General features: G+C 35.6%; 1 protein-coding gene across 5 annotated transcripts in view; it reads right to left on the minus strand.

The window, feature by feature from the left end:
• Nucleotides 1–23,904, minus strand: part of KCNIP4 (potassium voltage-gated channel interacting protein 4) — a 388,652-nt gene that overhangs the window by 149,527 nt on the left and 215,221 nt on the right. The window lies entirely within an intron of this gene.

A 23,904-nucleotide genomic window follows, 5' to 3' on the forward strand; every position in this document is an offset into this window, starting at 1 on the left:
TGACCTAGCAGGAAACATTAAAGTACTGGATATATTTAACCTAGAAAAGATATTGGAAGGACACTGGGTTGGTATAAAAAAAATTGCCATTGGGTGTGTATGAAAAAAAAAAATTGGCATATAAACCAAGAGCACTCTTTAAATCCAAAATCATAAGAAAAGAAACACTTGCATTAGAGCTGTACATGTAAAAGCTCAGTTTTCATAACACAGACTTTTTTCTGAAGTCAAACATAGTGAGTCACTAGGACTGCTGAATCTTTACACAATCCTTTCCCTGGAAAGAGGCAAGAGCATTGTCTTATCCTTCCCTTTATTCTCTAATTTGCCTGGTTTGGTTGCACAGAATTTAGCAGTACAATTGCAAGTAGGGCCACAGTTGTATTAAACTAGTTATTAAGGCAACTGCTATTTTGTAGATACAGATGAAAGTGTACCTGAATTTTCACATACTGTCAACAGAAGTCTGCAAAAGAAGGATGCAAGTGAAAAACATGTATGACCTTACTTGTCTTAAAAAATTGCCCTGGCTGTCACTGTCATGGATCTTTAGATAAACAAAGATGTTTATTCTAGAATGATACCCTAGTGCAATTCTAGAATGATACCCTAGTACCCAATTATTTTATAAAACCTTTTACTAACACTTTGCTATTGGATAGTATTAAATGTCATAGTTTTTTTCTCCCCTCTCTCTTGTCTTCTTGTCTATTCTTTTTTCTTCATTTTGTAATGTGTAGTAAAGCTGGACTCATAAGCCGCAAAAGATTGCTGTGAAGTTCCTAAACAATATGATCTGAAGGATCTAATGACCTTGTCAGCAGCATCATTTGAATGACATTTTCTCTAAGTAATATTTATATGCAGCTGGATGGAGACTACTAAAGAAGTCACAGAAGCCATCACAATTCATGCAGATGATTATCTCTTGGCAGGTGTAATCACTCAGCGTTGCTTGCTCTCTTCTCAGGCTCAGCTAATCACCACTGCAGTTTCCCTGCTACCAGAGTGCCAGCAAACATCCCTGCATACACTGCCTTGTGCACTGTAGGTGTGGGTAAAACACCTTGCTCAAAAGTATATTGGTCATTCGTAATACTCTGAAAAGTAATAAGGAGTCCATGAAACCAGGGGGAAGAAAATGTTTAAACAGCTTCATGCTCTTCTCCACAGTTTGGATTGAGGTTGGTTTTGATAGTGGACATGTAAAGTAGAGAAGAAAACCTCCTTATGTAATAATACCTTCCAGTGATTTTATTGGTAACACGAGATAATTCTCTAATAGATCAGTTTGCAAAATTTCACCTGTAAGAGCTTCAGTCAATGAAAAGAATAATGAAGTTTCAGTAAGCAACTCAGTGAGCAACAGTGCAACAACCTGAGATTTATATCTACTGGACATTTTTACTAGTATCAATGAAATTTCATGGTTCCAAAGCATTTTACTGCAGCTCAGAGTGTGCTGTTGAATAGCTGCATTACATCTAGCTAGAGTAATTATAAAAAGCTGTCCATATCAATGTGTGATGTTCAGCTTAGTAAATATATATAGCAGTGTGATTTCACACAGCAGATGCAGCTTTGTAAACACATAGTAAAGTCAGTCTTGAAAATATGTCAGTAAACTTTTTCCTACACAATACAGACACATTTGAAAGCCTATTTTAACACAGGGATTAAAGTAATTTTAAAATGGTTGGAAAATGAATTATATTCTAGGAAGTATATCTAACTAAACATAAAGATGCAGGAATTTCCTAGATTTCAAAATCACCTCTATTCAGGATGTCTTTCTCATGCCTTCGAATATTTTTCCTTAACAACAGGAGCCTGGAATACTTAAGAGAGACCCTTAGTGCTGCAGATTTAACTTTGTGAAACCTGATCAACTTGTGACTCCCCTTATTTTGTCCTGCATAAAATGTCAGTTCTCAACAACTGCATCTCTGGGGCCAGTATCTCCATACACACTGAAAATGTTTCAAAACCAGAAAGACAACAGATGCCAGATAATGGCAGAGTGGGGGTGAAATAGTAATCAAGGGATTTAGTAATCAACACCTATCAAAACTATTCAAGCATCCCCTGAGACCACACCTGTTGCAGCTTCAGTTTTCATACAGGTTATAATATCTCTAAATTAAAGAATGGAGTGCAAGTGAATTCGTGTCATTTGTTGAAAAGCATCAGTTGCTAAAACAAAACCGTTTAAATTCAAACTCTTTCTGAGTTTTGTAACTCAAAAGGTAGCATAATTTTTATAGCAGAAATTAATGCAGAAATCTATAGTAAAACATGGCTAATTGATGACCTCTTGATAAGGAAGAATTTCCACAAATATAAGTATGTTTAAAACTTAACCTTTAAGGCCAATGTTGTACAGCAGAACAGTTGCAAAATTCTGGTATTCATGGGAACTTGTCTCTTCTGCAGTGCTAAGTACAAATACTTGGAGGTGATACACCCAAATATATGCTAGGATTTTTAACTACATCAGAATTTGCAAATCTTCATATTAGAAATGTATTTAAGTATTGATTCTTCCTCCATTACACTGAATGGAAATTTATTGATAACACTGCTAATAAAATAAGAGTGGCTTTCTAAATATTATCATTATTTAAAGAACTCGATTCAAAATATTACTTCTCTGTGCTTTCTGTGTTCAGATCAAAGTCATTAATTCTGCTTCCACTTTAAAAGAATGTTGTAAAGTGAGTTTACAGCTCATGGCAGAAGATGTGCAGTCCAGAGGGAAGCTAAGGACCACTGAATGCAACCTCCTTTTCACTACTCCGTGGAACTGGGTGGGAAGTTTCCAAAGCTAGGCTATGGAGAAGCTGAAAGCACTGCTTTTATTCAGCCTGAAGCAGAAAAGGCAAAAACTGATGCCTTCCATTGCCCAGTCGGTGGCTGGTGACAAGGTGAAGGCAGGCTCTTCTTGGAAGCATGACAAGAAAGGATGAGAGCTAACAAACAGGGTGCAACAAGGAAAATTCTGATTACATGGAAGGACAAAACTGTCCACTATGAGGCTGCTCTGACACTGAGACAGGCAGCCCAGAGGGGCTTGGACATACTCAGACCTTAACTGAACAAGGCCCCAGCCAACTTTGTTTTAGGAAGTTAGTCCAATTTTGAGCAGCAGATTGGAAAAGATAATCTCCAGAGGCTCTTTCCAGCCAAAGATGTTCTATGATTTTCTGATTTTATGAACTGAAAGCTTAGCAACAGCCCCATTTTTCTAGGACAAAAGGTTATATGAAAAAATCAAAAGGATTTTTTTTTTAATGATGTATTGGTTTCAGATGAATAACAGTTGTGTTCGCTGTGTAAAAAATTCAAATGCAAAGTTTCAGTTTCAGTGAAGCTTCCAGTTCATCTGGGAGAGAGCTTCTGTTCTAAAGCTGTAAGTCAGGAAGTTCTGCTCCTGAAGTGTTGCACATGTGGTCAACTATTCCAACAGTAAAAGAAATGTGATCCCTTTCAGTCCATGTTTTATTATTCACACTGCTTTACCCGGAGTGTACATACATAAATAAAGAGAAGAAGCCAAGGTCTGGAAGGGGCAAACAAAATATCTGATTAAAACAAGAAACAGTCAATAAATTAAAAAATCTTAAAGAGCAAACTTTCACAATGTGCTTATTCATAGTAGGAAGAGGAAAATAACATCTGCTTAACTGTACAGCATCTCTAAATAAGATTTTGGATAGCTCAGTTGGCAGCTCACGTGAGCCCTGACATCTTAAGCACCAAGACATGGTGCAGCAGTGCCAATGGACTGTGTGTGTAATTATCTCAGATGGGTACAATAATTCTGCAATTCCATTACTCTGGAGACCTCAAAGTCACTCATTTTTACATCTCTTGAACAGACCATACCAGCTTGGCAGCTCTGTGCTTCAGTATGGACAACCCTAATTTTCTTTGCTCTGAAACCTGTAGTAAAACAAACCTAATAGCTGTGGTGATGTTCAGATTAGTGGTATAAAGAAGGCAGAAGGGCCTGGATTAAACTTCTGTCTAAAAACCAAACCAAGTATCTTTTGATACTTTGGTTTTGACTTTGGTTTTGACTTTGGTTTTGACTAAGGACCAAAGGGAAAGCTTTCAGTGACTAGTAATGAATCCACTTTAGGAGCATCGTGGTTAAAGACATTTCTGGTTATTTTTCACATTCCTCCAAAACATAAAACACCTTGAATTTCTCCTATTTGCCATTTGCATGGCTTCCTTTTACAGAGCTGTATATATATGAAATTCTCAGGGTACTGTCTTTTTTCTCTGGAAAGAATTTCTATCCATGTACATATTAAGGATAATGTCCCCGTGTTCTAGAAAGACTGGTAATGAAGCTGGAGCATGAAAAGTCACTCTGACCACTGAGGATTGCTGGGCACCTCACACTGCTGCACTGCATGGGCTTCTGTCAGCTTGGCAGGGCACTCACAGTCAGTTCAGTGTTTTCTAAAAATGTGGATGATACAGATATTTCCTTCAGTTCTTTCTGTAAGAGCTCAGAAAGAAATACAGACACTGCAGCTTCACTCAGGGAGGAGTTTCCTACTTACCTTAGCATGAGGTGCTCTGTCAGCTCACACAACAGCCAAGAGGCGGAAACACTTCAAACTGATCAATCAATGCAATAATGAAAAGTATGAAAAACATGGCAGAACCTGAAGAAACAGTTAGTAGCAATAAAATTATTTGAAATGGTCTTAAAAGAAAGCTGAACACATCCAGGATGCTATTAGAAAATTAGAAAGTTCAGATTTCTTAGGTCAAATAATTAAATGAAAGCTTAAGTATAAAAGAAGTTCCATGAAAGAAGAGATAGACCAACAGTGTCTGATGTAATTTAAAAATCTCTGGCTTCTTCAACCATGAGAAATTCCATAAGTAACTGAATAATTTTTGCAAGAACATTAAAATCTAATTTCCATTGATATTGTACAACCAAGTCACAAAGCAATCACTGATCAATACTGTTAAAACTGCACTTCATTTTCTGTTTTAAAGCCCTAACAACTAAACAGATGTATGAAAAGGGAAAAATGTTCAGAAAGTTTAAGCTTCTTGGAGCTTCACCAGCAAAGCAGAAGTGCCAGAATACCACAAAATCCCACAAGGATTTGCAATTAGTATATGCTGGACATTATGGCACCACATTTGAGTATTACGAGGTGTTTACAATTGAGAAGGGTCTTAAAGCCCTCAGATATTCACTGGTGACTACAGACACTTCAATACAGAGTACATGTGTGGTTTTGACTTATATAAACTCCACCTGATCTGAATGAATTCAGCAGTAAGGATAAAGAAGGACAAATGAATGTTAATTTGTAACTAATGCCCAGGAAACTAAAAATAAAACAAAGCAGAGATCAAGGTCAGAATAAATGGAGCAATATCCTTGATTTAAACTCTATTGAAAAGTCCCCCAGCCACAAACAATTTTGATTGATTAACAATATCTATTCTACTGGAGGTCAGCCACTTAGCTAGTTAATTTTATTTATCTATATTTGCCACTAGGATAAAGTGTTTGTGACATCTAACATGCTTTAAGCAAAAGTCTATCTTTACCAATGCAAGCCAATCTTGACAACTGAAAGCCCAAATGTAACAAACTACTATTGGTTGAGGGGCTGTATGAAATGAGAAACTATGTGCAATAAGAGCATTTATTCTCAAGGCTACAGGTGGATACCAATAATGTGAAAGTAGAGAGTTAATATCCAGTTACATACAACAAGCAGAGTTCAAAAGTTTGAACACTTACCTCTTGGAACTAAAGGAAATGTTTGGTATGAAAATACTTGATGTAAACACATAAGAAATTTTGAAGTTTGGAGAATAAAACAAAAGAAGTAGTGAGGAGAAAGAGCAATACTGAATGAATACAGGAAAAGATGAGACAAGTAAAGCAGGCAGCTGCAATATGAGTAAATGTAACAAAATAGAGAGATGACTTTGAGAGAACAAAGAAGAAAAATTTGTTATTGTCTAAAAAAGTCAAGTAAACCTCTTTTCTAAAGAATAGAAATGTACCTTCCTTAGAGTCAATTGAGGAAAGGCAGTTTTCCATAGAGATGTCACGGCTACAATTTCAAGTATGAAGCAAGGAATGAGGAAACAAGTCACATTGTTCTATTTTCAGTTGCATCCCAGAACACAGACACATTCAAGGAACAATTCCCATACTAATGCCTTCAGGGAAAGCAAGTTGTACAAATTGTTGAGATGAAGCAGTAGGAAGTCAGAGTTTCAATGTACAACTCGATGCTTCACATCAATACGCACGTGAGAGGGTGACACTTGACACGGCATTTGAAGAGGACAAAAACCTGGCTGCATTCAGCCAATCTGTCTTGCCAAGACTACATCTGTATATAAATCTAGTCAATTGATATTGACTGACTCATCAGAAAAGTAAGTCACACTCTTCCCAGGTACGTGACTTAGCACTGGCTGTGGGAGAGAAAGGTGAGCCTCCCCTGAGCGCTGGTACATCTGCTTCTCCAATTTAATGATCAGTGTCTCTACAGATGCTCACAGACCTGTTTAAGGAAAACCACTGGTAAGAAAATGACTCAGTCTTGCATTCCTTATGCAGACTGAACAAATGCAGGGTATTCAACAAATGAAAAAAGGGCCAAAACTTAGTCAAGGAAATTATTTTCCTAACTCAAAGACTTTTGGAAGTTTTACTATTTATGCTTAAACATTTAAAAAAACTAGATTTATGATCCCTAACTCTTGGTAATATCTTCTTCTCCCTCCAAATTAATAGAATTATAAGGCTATAATCTATCTTTTTCAATATGCCTAAATGACATACTGAAAAACTACAGTGACCTCACAATTACCCATAAAGATTTATGATTTTGTTTTCATTTCAAAGAACATTAATCTACTTCAGTTATAGGATATCCAGATTATCTGGAATTAAGTTTAGCTTTTAAATGTCACATGGATTTCTGCCATACATTTTAGTATTTGACTCTTGAGCTTTAGTTCCTGTAGATTGCAAGGAACACACAGTATAAACACTAACTGCTGGGTGGTTTTTTTTGTTGTTTTAAATACAATAGAATATTGAAACCCCGAGTCAAAATCAGAGATATAATGCAAGTCATGAATGCATGTGTATTTTCTCTTTTTCCTGACAGCCAATAAGTGTATTTCTAATACCTCTTTTAAATCAGCAGTCAGATGTCCATAAAGGACTTTGCACTTTTCTTGTTTTCTTGTTCTACTTGTGAGCTTCTCCAGCTGCTACCCACACTGCTACCCCAGCTGGCCACTGGCCTCAGTGCATGGGCCAGATCAACAGCTGTGAAGGCAATATTATTTATAACCATATTCACCAGAAATAAAAATTGTCTTGAAATGTAACTACAATGTCCTATATGTAAGGCTTACAATTATAACTACATTTCTAAAAGCAGATGAAACCTCTGAGCATCCTAACTACAATTACTTGAAGGTCCCATTGAAGGGAACTTTTTTGAGCTCTGAGAAACTTTGGTGCAGATGAATTTTGAATGACGTGATGCCTGATAAAATATTTTGCATAAAAATAAATTTTTCAGTTATGCTGATATAATCTACATATTTCTTTAGAATTTTTCCCATCTACACTAAAATGTTGTTAGGTACATGGCTGCAGAAGCTGATCATTTTAGTTCCATGGATTTTCTGTAAAGAGATTTGCTGGCTAATAGATCTGGCTAATTAAGCACTGTGAAATATGCTATGGGTCAAGGACACAGTTGTAAAAACTTCCTAGCCTAGAAACATCTATTAATTTACTCCAATGTGCATTAGGTCAGTAATATTTTGTTAGCATAACTTAAAATAAACGATGAAATGATGTGAAAAAGAGGAAAGCAGATGGTTAACAATGAATTGCTGATCACAAAATCCAACAGCTTGACAGATGACATATTGTATGTATCATGCCAATTTGGGAATGTTGCCTGGACTGGTGCTAAAACTGTTCATGGCTTGGGATATTTTATTCATTTTGCTTTGCTTTCTACTTTCTTTTCACTTGGAGCTAAGTTAAATTCTTGATATACACCAAAGAGAAGCACAAAAAATAGATACACAGCATCTTACTAGTGCAAGATCATTATACATTCAATAGTACTCTATCATTTACAAGAAATTTAGGAATCCCAAAGTTCTTTCAGGAATAATGCATGAGGAAAAGTTCATGGTCAAAGATCCAGCCTGACCTTAAGTAAGGGGTAGATGAGAGTTACAAGTGAGTTAAGATACAGATTTCTGAAAATCAAAAGTATTTTCTCCTCTTTTTTTTTTTATGATGGCTATTTTATAATTTAGTTATTGATGTTAAAGAGAAGCAAGGAAGCATTATTTCAGTCTAATCTCCTTGAAACTTTGCTCTTGCACAGGTCTCATTTTTTTATTCAACCTAGAAAAGCTGAGACTGCATTTCAAATGAATTGGTGGAGTGAGTGCATCAGTCTGTTGGCCAGAAGGGAAATTGGGTGAGATCCAGATTCCTTTACAAAGGATCAAAAAAGAACTCCTATTCCTCTATCCAATTTGTAAAAAGTAATCAGTTTGTCCAGAACAGCATTGTATATTTGGTTACATTTTCCCAAGCTATCTATCATACTAGATACTTCATCAATTCTGTTATGAGTAAAGGTAAAAGAATAGAGAAATTAAAACCTAGCAAAACAATGCTCTCTAAAAACACCAATATCTCTATCTTGTACGACTTAAAATATTGTTCCAGTTCAGCTTCCTAGCAGCTCAACTCTGGAATTTTAATCCTACCATAATGTTGACTATCTGTGAAGCAAAAATTACCCCTTTTTATGGTCCGTGTAATACTGAGATTCAGGTTTATTTGAGCTGATTAACAGATAACTAACATTTGGCACAAATGCTTGATTAAGACTCACAACCATCCAAAGTTGCATGTGCAGAGCTAAATGTTCACTCCTGTCATCAGATTTTAGATACCACCAACCAAATGTTGTGGTTTATATATGGTGCATATGTATGGATTGGCATTGTCTCTGTAAAATGAGTTCAACATTGAAATAAGAGGGGCTAGTGTAGAATAATGGAAACTCATGTATCAGAAATTGGTGCACCATAGAAAAAACACACCAAATCAAACCTAAATATGTCATGTGGAATGTGCTTTATCTATTGCTGCCTTTAAAAAGAGGAAAAGGCATGCATAATTTCATACACTTTCTAATAAGGAACAAACAAAATAAAATATATAGTTTTTAATAAACTGAATTCTAAACTTTTTATTAGGATAAACAGAATGTTCTTTTATAGCCTTAGTTATTAATCTACACAGGAATTTGAATAGCTTATGTTTCCCCTTCAAGACCTTGCTGCACTTTGCTTTGTCTTATATTACACCCATTATGAAATATTACATAAAGCTGACTTTGGCACTAATTTAAAATCTTCAATTCTACACTTAAATCTTCAAAATTAAAAAGAAAAAAGCTAACAACAAATAGTTACTCATTTGTTAGCACATTTCATTCCAGATCCGTATTTGGAAAACCAAACACAGATTTTATGAATAATAAAATAATTAAAAAATAAAATTGACCTTAGGACAACCTTTCTGTCAAAAATAATCTAAATGAGGAAAAATTCAGGAAAATATAATAAACATTAAAAAATTTCAACTTCTTAGGTAGTATTTGGTGTTCTTGAAATATTCTTGAATGTTGAATTTCTTGGGACCATCTAAGTACACATGCATTTAGAGCTCCTGGCTAAACTATCTAAAAATAGCAAAGCAGATAGCCAGTCAGCAAGGCATTAATTCTGTTCAAGTCCTTCTAATATTTATAGCTTTTGAATTGGAAAGGACACAACAAGCATTGCGCTCCTAACTCACCTTTTCCTTTCTTCCTTTTCCTTGTGCATGTTGATATTCCTTTGCAAAACAGCAACTTCCTTCAAATAAAAGAAGCACTTTCAATTCCTTTGCATGTTTCCAATTTTCAGTAACAATTTTCTTCAGCTTTATCCAAACCCATAGGAAAGATACCTGAGTTAAGCCTTAAGCTGCACTTTCTGAATTATTGAGTAAAATATTCCACATAAAAGACCCATGGAGAACTGCATAACAGCAATTAATGATAGAGATTTTTCTTTATATGCCTCAGTGGCCACCAAGCTTTAGTATTTCTTCTAGACTCTAAAATAGTTTCTGCTGCAGACTATGGCTCCAAAATAGAAACTACATTATTTCTGGAATAAAAACTAAAATATCAAATTGGCATGTACTGTAATCATATTTTACTCTGTCTTTTAACAAAATATACTTCATTTAGCATATGCAAACACCACAATAGTCAATACACAGCTTAAAATTTAGGAGTTGATGTCTGAAGAACTCAATTTGACAAATACTTTATTGAACAGCTTTAGCAGCCAGTAATGTGTACCTCCTACCTAATAACTATAAAATGTCTATAATATTGAAAGGCTTAATAGGGAAAAGGTAATTCTAAAGGACCTCTCCCATCCTAACCAGAATTTTTTCTTTTATTTGCACTGAAATATATATTTGTCTATAAATCAACATATGAGATTAGCAAACAAAGGAAAATATTATCCCTAACATTTAGAAATCTTTCTGTTCTGAAGAAAAGGCAACCTACTGCATAAAGAATTAGCAGGTGTGCATTTAAACTGTGGGATTGTTACTAAAATTCTTTTATATCATCGTGTCTCTTCTTCTCTAACTTTATTCAGTTCAGACAAGACAAATACAAACACTTGTGCTTACCAAAATATGACTTTTCCTAGTATGCATTTTGCCTTTCAGTATATCATGTTGTCATGTTAAACCACGTGTTCTTCTCCTTTCAGATGCAATCTCAAACTGGTTATATTGTTTTAAACGTTGTCACTGCTAAAGCAGAGTGGGAAAATAATCCCAGGATATACTGAGTATCAAGCTAAATTTACCAAAGGATTTTGCTTTCGCTTTTTACTTAGAAAATAAACATTTAGTCACAGAAAATTAAAGATAGTGAAATGTCTGATTTTCTACCTCCTCCATACTGTTCACAGCTATGCAAAGTCATTTCATGTTGGTAAGAACAAATACTGAATGAATTCCCAACTTCAGAACAGTGCTATCAATGGCACTGGGAACACAGTGACATTTTCTGCAACCTAGAATAGATGCACTTAAAAAAGAAGAATTGCTGTGCCTGTTTTAATTATGTACAGTAAGTCCAAAATATACAATTTATCTCAAGATGTGAATAAATGTATTATTTAGAACTAAAACTGTTCTGTACTTTAGAAGCTGCTTTTGGAAGTGGCATGATAAATGCAACTGAAAAAAATGTCTAGAAAGCCAGAGATGTCTTTTCAGTTTAAATGGCCATGAAAATAAGAGACACGCTACAACTTGTTTTGTTGTACAAGCTTGCTGAATCTTCATAAAGCTGAATACATGATAAAAATGCTAATATTCACTTAGACTAAACTGCTGAAAAAATTATCAGTGCTTTAAGGTAAAAAACAGCCCAAAATCAGATAATGTGAACAAGAAATATAATGGTTGTGCCAAGAGAAGACAGACAAAAATTAGCTATTAAAAACCAAATGTGATTGTTGGGCAACAGAGGAAGATTGACATATGCAGTCCAGCAATTGCATTTCAATTTCTGTAATGGATAATTACATGTTAGGCTCTAAAGGAGTTTCCTTTATAAAGCAATCTCTTTATTATCCATTATGTATGCCTTGCAAGGCATAAAAGGAAAAAACTCTCTTTTCTCTTGCAAAGACTCAGCAATTACCTCTATATAGATATCCTGGAGTTAAAATACTGCTCCACACAGTGGAGTCCTTACCAGTTTTTATTTCAGTCAGTCAAAATTTACTACGACACCTATGAAAACTGCATTAGCTTTAAATGACAGTCACTTGTGTTGAAATTTTAACTGGAATGCTGAAGGCTGAAAACAAACTAGTAACTCCAAAGATACAATCATTTCCACCAAATTTTTGGTAGCCTTTTTATATTTTCATATACATTTCTTCTTCCTAGAACTGCCAGGAACAGAACCTCAGTGAACATGCACTTGCTTGTCAGAAAGGGTATTTAGAGTACATGAAATTCTAGGGGAAGTCCTGGCTTAACTTCTTCTGTTGATGGTAGTAAATTAGAGCTGCTGGATATCTTCTGCTCCTAAAACCACCATCATCTACAGTCTTTCCAGGATCCAGTTTGGCTCTATTAACTTGTTTGATTCAAATCCCTGCCTTTGAACATCTTTAAAGAAAATATCTAACTAGCTAAGGGGTTGCAATCAGATCAAAACCTTAAAAAGGAGGAAGTTTTCCAGTTTCCATGTGTATGCCTGTTACACACAAAAAGCACAGCCCGTCCTGTTATAGTGCACAACAAGTTGTTGGGAAACCACAATGTCAGAATTTGCTCATACAAATTCTTTTGGGGACAAATTTATCATTATTTATTTTGCCATAAAAAAAAAAAAAATTGCTTCCTATGAGAAATAATTGACTATTACAGCTGCTGTAGTCCCACTGTCCCAGATGATCTACTAAAGAGTCCAAAAAGCCAACATGTGAACTGCTTACATTTCTACACTAGAAAAACATGGGCAGTTATAAACTCCTCTCCAGTTCTTCTTTGGAGAATAGTTCCAAGCTGTCCAACAAAAAATAATTAATCCCAGTGTAAATACTGATGACTAATAACAATGCTGCTGCTGTTATAAAATACTGTCCAAAAATATAACTAGCAAAGGTCTAATCCAGAGATGAAAGTAAAAGATACTTGCTAGCCAGGTGTAGCCAGCCAGAGCTGACTCTGTAGAGCAGTGCTGCTGCTGGACAGCAGCAGGAATTGGTGAGGAATGGAAAGCAGAGACCTCATGGCCTGAATTATCTTGGCAGCTTCATCTCCACATCTGGTTTGCCACATCAGCACCATGCTTTCTCTTATTACCACACTGCTGCTTTGTACTGATGGAAAATGACACATAGCACATTTAAAACAGAACATGATTACAAACAGTTACAATAATTCAGAATCAAGGAAGTTAAAAAATATCCTATGCTGAAATAGCTACTCAAAAAGGATGAGTTGGAGATTGCACATTCTAGCCAAGCACAGTCTGAATTCAGATGGCACCTCAGTAAAAAAGGCACTATACCAATAAATAACTGAACTGTAGCAGATTATAGCAAGAAGGATTATATCCCTTTAGTTCACGATGTAGTGGGAACTCTAGTATGATATTAGAAAATCCATACTGTCTATAGCATGTTTCCCATGCCAAACAAATGGAAGGCAGCAAATGTAGCACCAATTCCTAAAACAAGCCTGGAGAATTAGGAAGACAAGCAAATACTTCTTCTCTGAGCTCTGTACACCATTGCCAGAGACAGGCTCCCAGCCAAGATGGCTCTTCACAGTGACACAAATACTAGTTTTGAGTACAACTGTTCTTCTCATTGAAAGCCCAACTAACTTCAAATTCTCTCCTTCCTAATACTTGTTTGGCATGGCTTGAAAGTTATGCTTTTTTCCAGCTGAGTCTGATAAGCAGACTGTGAAAAGGAAACCTGTTCTGCCTATGCACTCCATCACCAGCGTGTGTCCTACAGACAGTAGCTCCCAGATGACAAACTGTGGGCTATAGCCCTGTTACTAAGCACTTATTGCCAAATCCTTGGCAATCATTGCCCAAAATAAATGTCAGAGGTAAACACAAGTTTAAATGGCCATGAAAACAAAAGACCATTACCTCTCTAAGGCATCCAGTGATCATATTCATGAGACTGTGGCTATGAATCCACAGCATTTGAGGTCATCTCAGAATAAAATTAATTAAACCCTGTATTAGAAAAGGATTTGTGCTCGAACCACATCTGCTGTAGCCAATGTGAATTGAATTGAGGACTGTGGGATTTGAAAACTGGTAAGTCACGTTCCACAAGTGTTGTGCAGCCTGTACAGATGTGATGTAAGGTAAAGTCCATCAAGATTTAAACTATAGAACTATAATTTCAAAGGAAAGCATGGGGAGAACATCAAGACAGATATAAACAAAAAAAACTGTATAATGCCCCAGACAATAAAACACAAAGGAGGCTCAGAGGAGACTGGAATTTGCAAAGACATATCTCATCTCCAAGTTACTTTGTTGCTCTGAGCAGTAAGTATACAAAGCTATTACACTAAATGTAACTATTTGGGATGCAGGTAAAAGCATTCCCAAACATATTATGGATGTCATTATCTATATTGTTAATGTCATTGCCACATTGAAGAGAGAGCCACAGGCTAATGGATAAATACTGGACAGTAATTCAGTAAGCTTTGGCCCTAAATCCATCTGCTTCTTATACCTTGAGAGATCTCTAGCTGAAGCCTAACTACAATTTCATGTTTGAGGAATAAAACTTTTCACTTGCTTACTTGTACCTTTCATTTGCTGCTAAACAACCTTCCATCCTCTTTAAGTGATTGTCAGGACACAAATTCACTGCAGGGTATAGAGCATAACCTTGGAATATGCTGCATTACAACCCCATAAGAAAGAATTTCCTCACTGAAAGGATTGTCAAGGATTGGAACAGGCTTCCCAGGGAAGTGGTGGAGTCATCATCTCTGGAATTGTTCAAAAAACAACCGGATGAGGCATTTAGTACTTTGTTTTAGTTGATATGGTGGTATTCAGTCAAAGATTGGACTCAAGAGCCTTGGAGGTCTTCTCCAACCTTAATGATTCTATGACTCTATAAAACTAGCTAAGCCATTACCATCCTGATATCCCTCAATGTTTTAGGATCTTTCAGCATCTGAAAGCTGTCCAAAGAAAGATGCCATCTAGCAGTTGGAAAGTTCATGAAGCGATCTTAGAAGTAATATTACTCACACAGAGAATTCCTTTTGCCCTTCACCAGAAAACTGTTAACTGCTTCCATCTGAGTCACACTACCAGGACACTGGGGAGGGATGCTTGGAGATATGGAACACTCAAATGATCAGACACATCATAAAATGGAAGCATTTTCTAAAATTACATTACAACATATTTCCTAAACTTATATTACAACATATGTTGTAAATTAGAAAAGTTCATCTATTAAAACAAATTCATTCTTCAAGAAATGAACCATTAACTACCACTTAATAAAAATAAATAGTGTAAATAAAATATTGGTCCTCTTTAGGGTCAAGATGGATGCTGTTTGACACCTGAGAGTGTGTGTTGTAAATGTCTGCTTCCTCTTGAAGTCCTCCCTCTGGGTTCCTACCGGGAATATTAACTCCTTCCTGCTTAGGGAATCTTCCCCAGAGAGAACTAGCACAGTGTGGAGAAATACCAAAGTATACACTTTCATTTCTGTGGCATATTGCACACTCTCTCCTTAACCTCAGAGCAAGATGTCACAGGACTGAAAAAGAGAAAAACTGCACAAGGACTCAATAACAGTGATCTGTCCTTAAAAGTATGGCATTAGAAAACACAGCTGCAGACGAGATTGATTCACTACCTGTTGAATTGTGCCATTCACCAGGATGGCTCCTCACAGCCATGTCTGCTGCTGAAAAATATATGAGTCCAAAGCAGGTCAGGTGGTGGAGCGAGGTAATCATTCCCTTCAGTGATTATTTGAGAAAAGGCCTGGAACTGACAAACTCTCTGATGGATGAGGGGGGATGCTTTTCACCTTTTATCTTCCCAGCAAGGGCAGTGCTCAAGGACTTGAATTACTTGCCAATTACAGCTCACTTTCAAGAAACAGGCTGAGGTCAAGACTCTAAACAGCTTCAACTGGGCTCAAATAACCTGTACTTGGTTACTGAGACCATCGTATTTTAAACAATGCAAAACACTTAGTACCAAAATAACTAAAGAATTCCATTATTGTTCTTCAATTATAATAGAAATCCCTCCATTCACAAGAAAAAAAAAAAGAAATTTTATTAATCCAAATAGTGATACTGACAGTGTTGAATATGGTACTTGGAACTCCAATCCTACACCTCCTTATTCTATGCAACCACACAACAAAGAGACATCTGAAAGTGTTAGTGAATATAGAAAACACACCAGTATTGAACTTGGTACCTTACCACTTCAATAAATATTCACCACAGAGATTTAGAAAAATAAAAATCTGTGAATGAAAAATTCCACTTTATCATTTTTCCTAACTGCAAAATCTCTTTTTACAAACAAAGAGTTGTGATACTGCAGGTTTATAATCAGAAGGAAAATACTCAGATTACTGCATCTTTAGAAAGGAACAACAACAAAAAAAAAGATAAAATGGGAGCAAGTGGGATCTTCCAAAGATGGAAAAACAGTGTACATCTTTATATTCACCTATATTCATAAAGGCAAACAACTACAGATAATTGTTTTCCAAATGTTAGTTTGATAACCCCAAACCAAATGGAAGAGTTCTGAAGTCTCACTCTTAATCCAACATGTTGTTTATTTTTCTATGATTGGCAAATTAAGGAATAATAAAACCACAGGAGATGGTCCACTTGTATTAATCCATATCAGACCTCACAACAGAAGGTCACATCTTTAGTATGGTTATTTCAAATGTAAAAAAAAAAAAACCTACTAAAGGTTTCTAATGTGCTCTTCTAACAAAAAATCAAAAAAAAAAAAAAAACACCAGAAAACCACCAAAATCAAAACAAAAAAAATTGTAAACAATTTCACTCATATCTTTATTTCTGTGTAGAATCATTGATGTGAATATCTCTATTTTGAAAAAAAAAGTAGAAGATGAGCTAATTATTGCTCAGCTGTATTAATGGTAGGATCTCAAGTATGGGCAAGGCAGGGATATTGTCTTACCTCTGATCTGCCAGAGATCAATTTTGAGTCCTCTCCTCAGTCTGAATATCAATTCCCCAAGGAAATTATTAAAAAATGAAAAAGATTTAGAAAGAGCCACAAAACTTACTTTGAATCTAGAAAACAAATGGTATGAGTGCTAAAGTAGCTTTACTTAGTTTCTGTCAGAAAAAAGTGAAGTTCCTAAACACAGATTAAGTCAATCTACAAAGGATATTGTGATTAATCTTTAGCCTTACTTTAGCCTTAGGGTTTTTACTATGAGATTTACCTTTTAAATAGCAATGTTTTGAGTCTAACAATTTTTGGCTTAGACCAGAAATTCTAGCATTCAGAAAGTGAGCTTATTATAATAATCCTGTAAGATAATGGAAAGGAAGGAAATAGAAACATTAGTAGCATTTAAAGTATAACTTTTAATAGATTATGACAATTTTTGCAATAATGACTCAAAGGTGAGCCATGTTCTCACTGAATGGGTCAGCAATCAGGTTGATTGAGAATACTTCCTGTCTTAACGACTTCTTCATTACTGCTGAACTATTACATCAATTTTTATTGTGAGCAAGTGAACTACATTTGTCATATCTCAATTGTCAACTTGCAAAACAACAATTCCAGCATCCTATTCTGCCTTCCATTATACCCTTTTACTCCTGAGAATAATTACTCTTGTTCTGGTAACCTGATTCATCTCAGACTACTTATCTAGCCATAAAATTGGCCAGAATGTGAACTCTGAGATCTGTGCTGAGTAAGGGGCAAACTAATGCAATTTAGATTGAGGTTGAATAAACATACTTAATGAACATAGTAACTTTTGTCTGAACGTATTAAAAATTAGAAAAATCAAACTGTGCATAATTCCTTTTATCATCAGCTGCAGGTTACAAGTGAAGTAAGGCAGAGCTCTGATGGACCTCCTATCCCTGGGATCTTATTAAGCATTCAGTGGCAAACTTGATATTTGAAAGTAAGGTACTCTCACTGTCTTGCAAACATAAATTTAAATCTCAGACTTCAAAGGAGGTAACTCAGATGGCATGTTAATATAATTTCAAAATTTAACATGTATATCCTCAGGCTAAATAAAATTTGACTCAGTATGGAAAAAAAAAGTTCTTTCTAATGAAAAAATAGTCAAGGACTTTACTGAGATGATAGATTACTTTCCAAGAGGACAGACTACATTCCTCTATAGAGAAGAATACGGTCTTATTCTCCAAGGGGTATAATACTCACTGCACTTGAATATTATGGATTATCTGAAGAAATTTTGGCTTTCCAGAAATATCAGGTTCACTAAACAAGATAAATCTCTGTCTGCTTTTCAGATGCAGCTGTTAAGTATGGGATGTCACCATCAGAGAAACTTATGCAGGCAGAATCTTGGTTCTGTTGTTATTCAAAGTTCCTCAGACACAGACAAGAAGTGGCTGTATATAGAATACTTTTTTCCCACCAGCAGAAACTGTCTTTTCTGGATAACAATAGACACCCCAGCCCTTTGTAGAGACACTGCTAGAAAAAAATGCTGAGTATGAGCTTCTAGTACCAAAAGAATAGATCAAATTGTGGATGTACAAAAGTCTGATCTGATGTACCTACAGCAGCTGGTGAGCGTTACTGACATAATATTGTAATGCTTATGACCAATAAAGGAATTGTCCTCAATGTTCACCAAAACTCACTTCTCTGGTAACCCTTTTTCTTTTCCGTTTCAGATGTTAGCTTTATTTTCTGTATTAGAATTTGGTTTTAGTAATGAGAGTTAAACTAATAATCACATTTCTTCTGTGTAAAATTAGACAGTATTCCCTACAATAACTTATACAGCCACTGATAAATAAATATCTGATTAATAAGCATGCATTTATCTGATGTCCTCTCCTTTTCTTTCATTATCTCAAATCATCAGCAATAAGAAAATAGTTCTTGTAGTCCACTTTGGATGATTGAAATTTTGTCTGTTTAGAGAAGAACATTTTTTTGACTATCGATCCAATAAAGAAAACGTGCTTAGAGAACAACATACCTCTAGAGATACCTCTGGGAAAAATGACTGCAGAAAGGAAAAACAGAGTTGTTGTGTCAGATTAAATCATCTGCCTCGTTAGATCTAGGCAGCATTCAGTCTGGCTGAACTGAACTTTTTATCAGGTGCTGAACAATTAATCACCAGAGAAATAGGTCAGATAACCAAAGGAAGAATGCTCCTATAAAAAATAATAAACAATATAACAATGGCTAAAACACAAGAACTTCTCTAAACCTTAAGAAGAAGTACAATTATTTATATGCAAAAAAGACTGACATTCTAAAGCTGAGGAATATTTTGAGTGAAGATTACTGAAGGTAAAACCAGCCAGAAACCCATAATAAAAAATTAGGAATTCTGTAGGAAGATGCATTAGATAGTCAAAATGTTGCAACCCTGCAATAAAGAGAGAAGCTTTAGTTAAAATCTCACTTTTTTTTCTGTGGTATAGTATCTACATTACTTATAAATGTGAGAGTAAGAGTGAACATATTGAAAAAAAGTGAAATAACCAAATGAATTGGCTCATTTAAAATTCCCATTTTCCCATTAGGAAACCAATACTTCATTTTAAAATGTTAATTATAAAATACTAAGTTTGCAAAAAAGCATTGTATTGGTAACTCAGAGTGAAGGACTCCATCCATCTATTTCTTCGGCATCCTTTCTATTACATTATTTATCTGCTTTGGTCTCTGTAGATGTAAAGCACTAGACACTCACATTATTATTGAGTGTGACAGTCAGTGTTGAGAACAAACACTCTTCAGCAGACACTGACCTGGGAACACCAGGGTTTTCAGCAACAATGGACCAGAAGCCTTCAGAAGATGAGTCAGACATGACAGACTGCTTGAAGCAGGCATCCAACAGCTGAAGGCACCTATTACAAATGCTCATGGCTAGCAAGTTGCTTTTCTTAACTGATTATTTATCATTTTTCTAAGACTGTATACAGTTGAAGTTGAAGCTTCTAGTATGAAAAATGGGAAGAGCTTTTCTCTTATTCATTCTGCCCAGTAGGGGCTTGCTGACCAGTCACGCAGGATGCACAACCTGGTCAGATGCTCACATGCACATAATTCCAAGCAAACTACAGTACACGGTGCTGTCTACAAATGACTTGCTAGTGCTGTTTGAGCTGCATATTCAATCAAGAAAAAAATTCACTGGAGTTCTGCCTTAAAGATTTCTATATACTGCTCACTCATCCACATATGAGGAGTTGTTCCAACAACTGTTTTGATTCAATTTATCTTGGAATTTATGAAGACTTAATCAAACAGATTACTTCTAAGAAATGCCTGAAATTATTAATATTAAAATATTTTTGTCTTTTTCCCACTGTCAGCTCTGCCTAATCATTTCACATTGGTCCATGTTTGCTTCCATATTTCACAATCCTGTGCATAACTCTCTTTGACATCCAGACTGATTTAAGAAAAGAAAAACGGCACAAAAGCCCCTATGTTTATTACACGCTATTTGTTGGATGAAATGCTAGTCATTATGAATCTTCTGAAAGTAATATCAAGGAAAATCTTGACAGAGCACTGCAACAAGCTGCTCAGAGAGTTCATGGAGTCTCCTTCGCTGGAAGTGGTCAAAGCCTGCCTGGATGTGACCCCATGCAACTTGCTCCCTGTGAACCTGCTTTAGCAGGGGCTTGGACAAGATCATCTCCAGAGGCCCCTTCCAACCCAACCATTCTGTGACTCTGAGGTATTACTCCTTTTCCATCCAGGAAGAACACTGTGAGGAGGGACATCACTGTGGAAATGCTGACATTCCCAGCAGATCATAGCCTAGATGGCAAAACCGCTCCAGAGGCTGTTGTTGTTTCAGAGCAACCACAAGTAAATCCCACTTCATTTCCAGTCATATACTGTCCTTATCAAAAATTGTTATAAATATCACAAGCAACTACCTATGTGGCTGTGGTTTTGCTCTTTTTTCCAGCAGGTGAATGGGAATTTGTTAATAACCAAGATTACTAAAATGGGATTACAAGCTGCTTTGATATTTTGAAGGAATCAAGTGTTTCAGTAATTTATCTCGATTATTACAATTTTAGCTGCAAAGTTCTACTGCTGCCACTCTCAGGACTCCTAAACAAGGATTTTAGATAGATGCCAATAACAGAGATATGGAACCCACATTTTACAGTAATATATATGGCTACTTCCATGCCATTCTTTTCTATTAGATGTTCTAACTGCAGTTAGAGCACTTCCTAAAAAGCAAGGTATTCCTATATAAATATTTTTGATCAGTCATCTAATTTAGATTTCTTCTCTGAACCTTACTCCTAATGGTGTACATTTCAATGCATACCTTGATGAAGAGGGATCTATTTTTCTGTTTATTTCATTAATAAGTGATTTAGGTTTTGAAAAGCAATCCAGGTTTTCCAAGAGACTTGAGGGCAAAGCCATTTTAACTCAGGAATGGGCTGACTTCATGATGCCTCAACTTCTCTGTCCCTAACACTTTACCCAGAGAAACTGACATAGAAGGAAGATACTCACAAAGAAAACCTCTTCCATTTCTTCTCCAAGTTCATGTGATCCTTATACATGAAGATCACAAAGTACCTCTCAGAAAAGTACTAAAATATAGTGAAATCCTAAAAATCAACATCCTGACTATGGCATAATCTCAAGATGGTAACCTCTTGTACATATAGCTACTCAGTTCTTGTACCTCACTCTATGAATGACTTTAGGAAAAAACATGCCTTACAAGAAGAAATAACTTTAAATTGATACTAAGGTATATCTAGGAACAAACTTTCCTGATTAGGTATCAATGCATTACCCTTTACACCTAATAAATTACTGTTTTAAAAAAGCAATAAAGCTTATCAAGAAGAACATAACCTAATTCATGAAGAGTTAATGTTTAACCTAGGGACAAAACCTATGCAATCCACAGCCCATGACAGTGAATAAATCTATTCTGCTACTCATCACTTTAGGAGCTGTCATACAATATTCAAAGCAACTATTTGAAAATACTTCTATAACAACAGTAAAGCCACTCAGCAGTTAAAGGCAACTGGGCAAAACCACAGAAAGCATACAGCAATCTAAGTGGGTGTAATGCATCATAAAATAATTTTTAACTGAAAGATAAAGTCTCTGGAACCCACAACCTACTAAAGTGTATAAATCTGTTCTGCTACTTATCACTTTTAGAGCTGTCATACAATATTAAAAACATCTATTTGAAAATACTTCTTCTACAACAACAGAATCACTCAGCAGTTGAAGGCAATTGGACAAAACCACAGAAAGCATGCTGTTATCTGAGAGACTGCAGCAGAAATATAAGGAAGTATATATAATATTTACTCTGAAAATACTTCATTATTTTCAAGAAAATGAAAATAATTGCATACTATTATTATGATAAAATTTGCATTGAAGAGTCTGAAGGAAGCAGACTATTTCTTACACTAGTTATTATGACAGTGAATGGAGTGCTCTTGATTTACATCATTAGACTTGATTCTTCTCAATTCACAAAATTTCACAAAGTTCAGAATTATGACAATTCAGTGCGATGTAAGTTATCTTCAAGCTTTTCTTACCATGATAGGGACACAACAGGACTGACACCTCAGTCTCTACCAAAGCTTCAGGATAAAAAAGAAAGAAAGGATACAACCTACCCAAACTCAGAAAATCTACAAATGTCTTTATAAAACCCAACATTTTCAGAAAGCTGAGACCAACTTCCTCACTGGTTTTCAGAAAGGCAGATGGGTAGTCTGACTGTACTTGGGTTTTTTTAGCATTCTATTTAAAAACTTCTCTAATATTTGCACAATTTTACAATGTATATACTTTCCCTTCAAGAGTGGAAATTAATAGCCTTGATGCTTATTAACATATTGAAAAGTTCTTCAATTCTCTAGTAAAAGTGTACAAATCTTCCTTTTTTCCTATTGTAATCAGTACAGATTTTTAAATCACAAGTTTAAGGAAAAAAATTGGGGGGAAGAAATCTGCACTGGTCCTGAACTAAGAGGAAAAAAAATCTTCAGTCGGTGAAATTTAGCTAACGCCCATTGACACACACCATTATTTATATCTGTTACTTGATTCTCGTGTAACCTGCCTTCTATGTCATTCACAGAAGTAGAATATCACAGAGGAATGGGGCACATATGTCTTCCAGGAGTTTCCTCTAGCTGGCATGCTGGAAACCTGTCCTGCACTAGGTAGGAAGAAACTTTCAGACTCTGTTCACACACAGAATCCCAGACTTCTGGCCAGTGAGGTAGGAAAACCTGAATTTTTTCTTACAGAGCTAATACAACCACCTTCAGACATCTTCACTATATTTTGAATTGTCTTTCCATTATCAGCTTCTCCAGCCACAGCAACAAGTAGAGACAACAATCAAAATAAGTACTTTATGAGGGAACCCAAACAGATGTGGCAATCAGACTCGACAGAGCACACCCAAGCATGCCAAACAACCTAAAATGTAAATATAGATCTCTTCCCCCCTCCTCCCCCCCCTCAGTCTTTGCAGCCTCTAATGCTGAAAATAACTTTTATGATAACATTTATCATGTTAATTAGTATTTATATTTAAACTGAACTCAGAAAAAAAAAAAAAAGAAAATAAAAAGTCCATATATTTAAGGCAATCTCTGTGTTGTTATTTAAACTGGATATAATGTGCTTGAACACAAACATAAAATCTTTATAAAAATGCACTTGATGTCTGCAGGGCTTTAAGATTCTGTAACAAGATTCTAGCAAGTCCATGCAAGACAGCAACACAGAGAGAGAATCAGCTGTAACTTCCTTATTTAAAATCGCTTGAAAGGAAGACTGTGTTTCTTGAAAGGGTTACATAAACAGGAAAGGACTACTTTAGATGTTTTCATAGAGGAAAATTTTGCTTATTTCCTTAAACCATATTTTTTGTTATGAAACCATAATTAGTCAACAA

Source organism: Melospiza melodia, chromosome 5, assembly GCF_035770615.1.
Source record: "Melospiza melodia melodia isolate bMelMel2 chromosome 5, bMelMel2.pri, whole genome shotgun sequence".
Lineage (NCBI taxonomy): Eukaryota > Metazoa > Chordata > Aves > Passeriformes > Passerellidae > Melospiza > Melospiza melodia.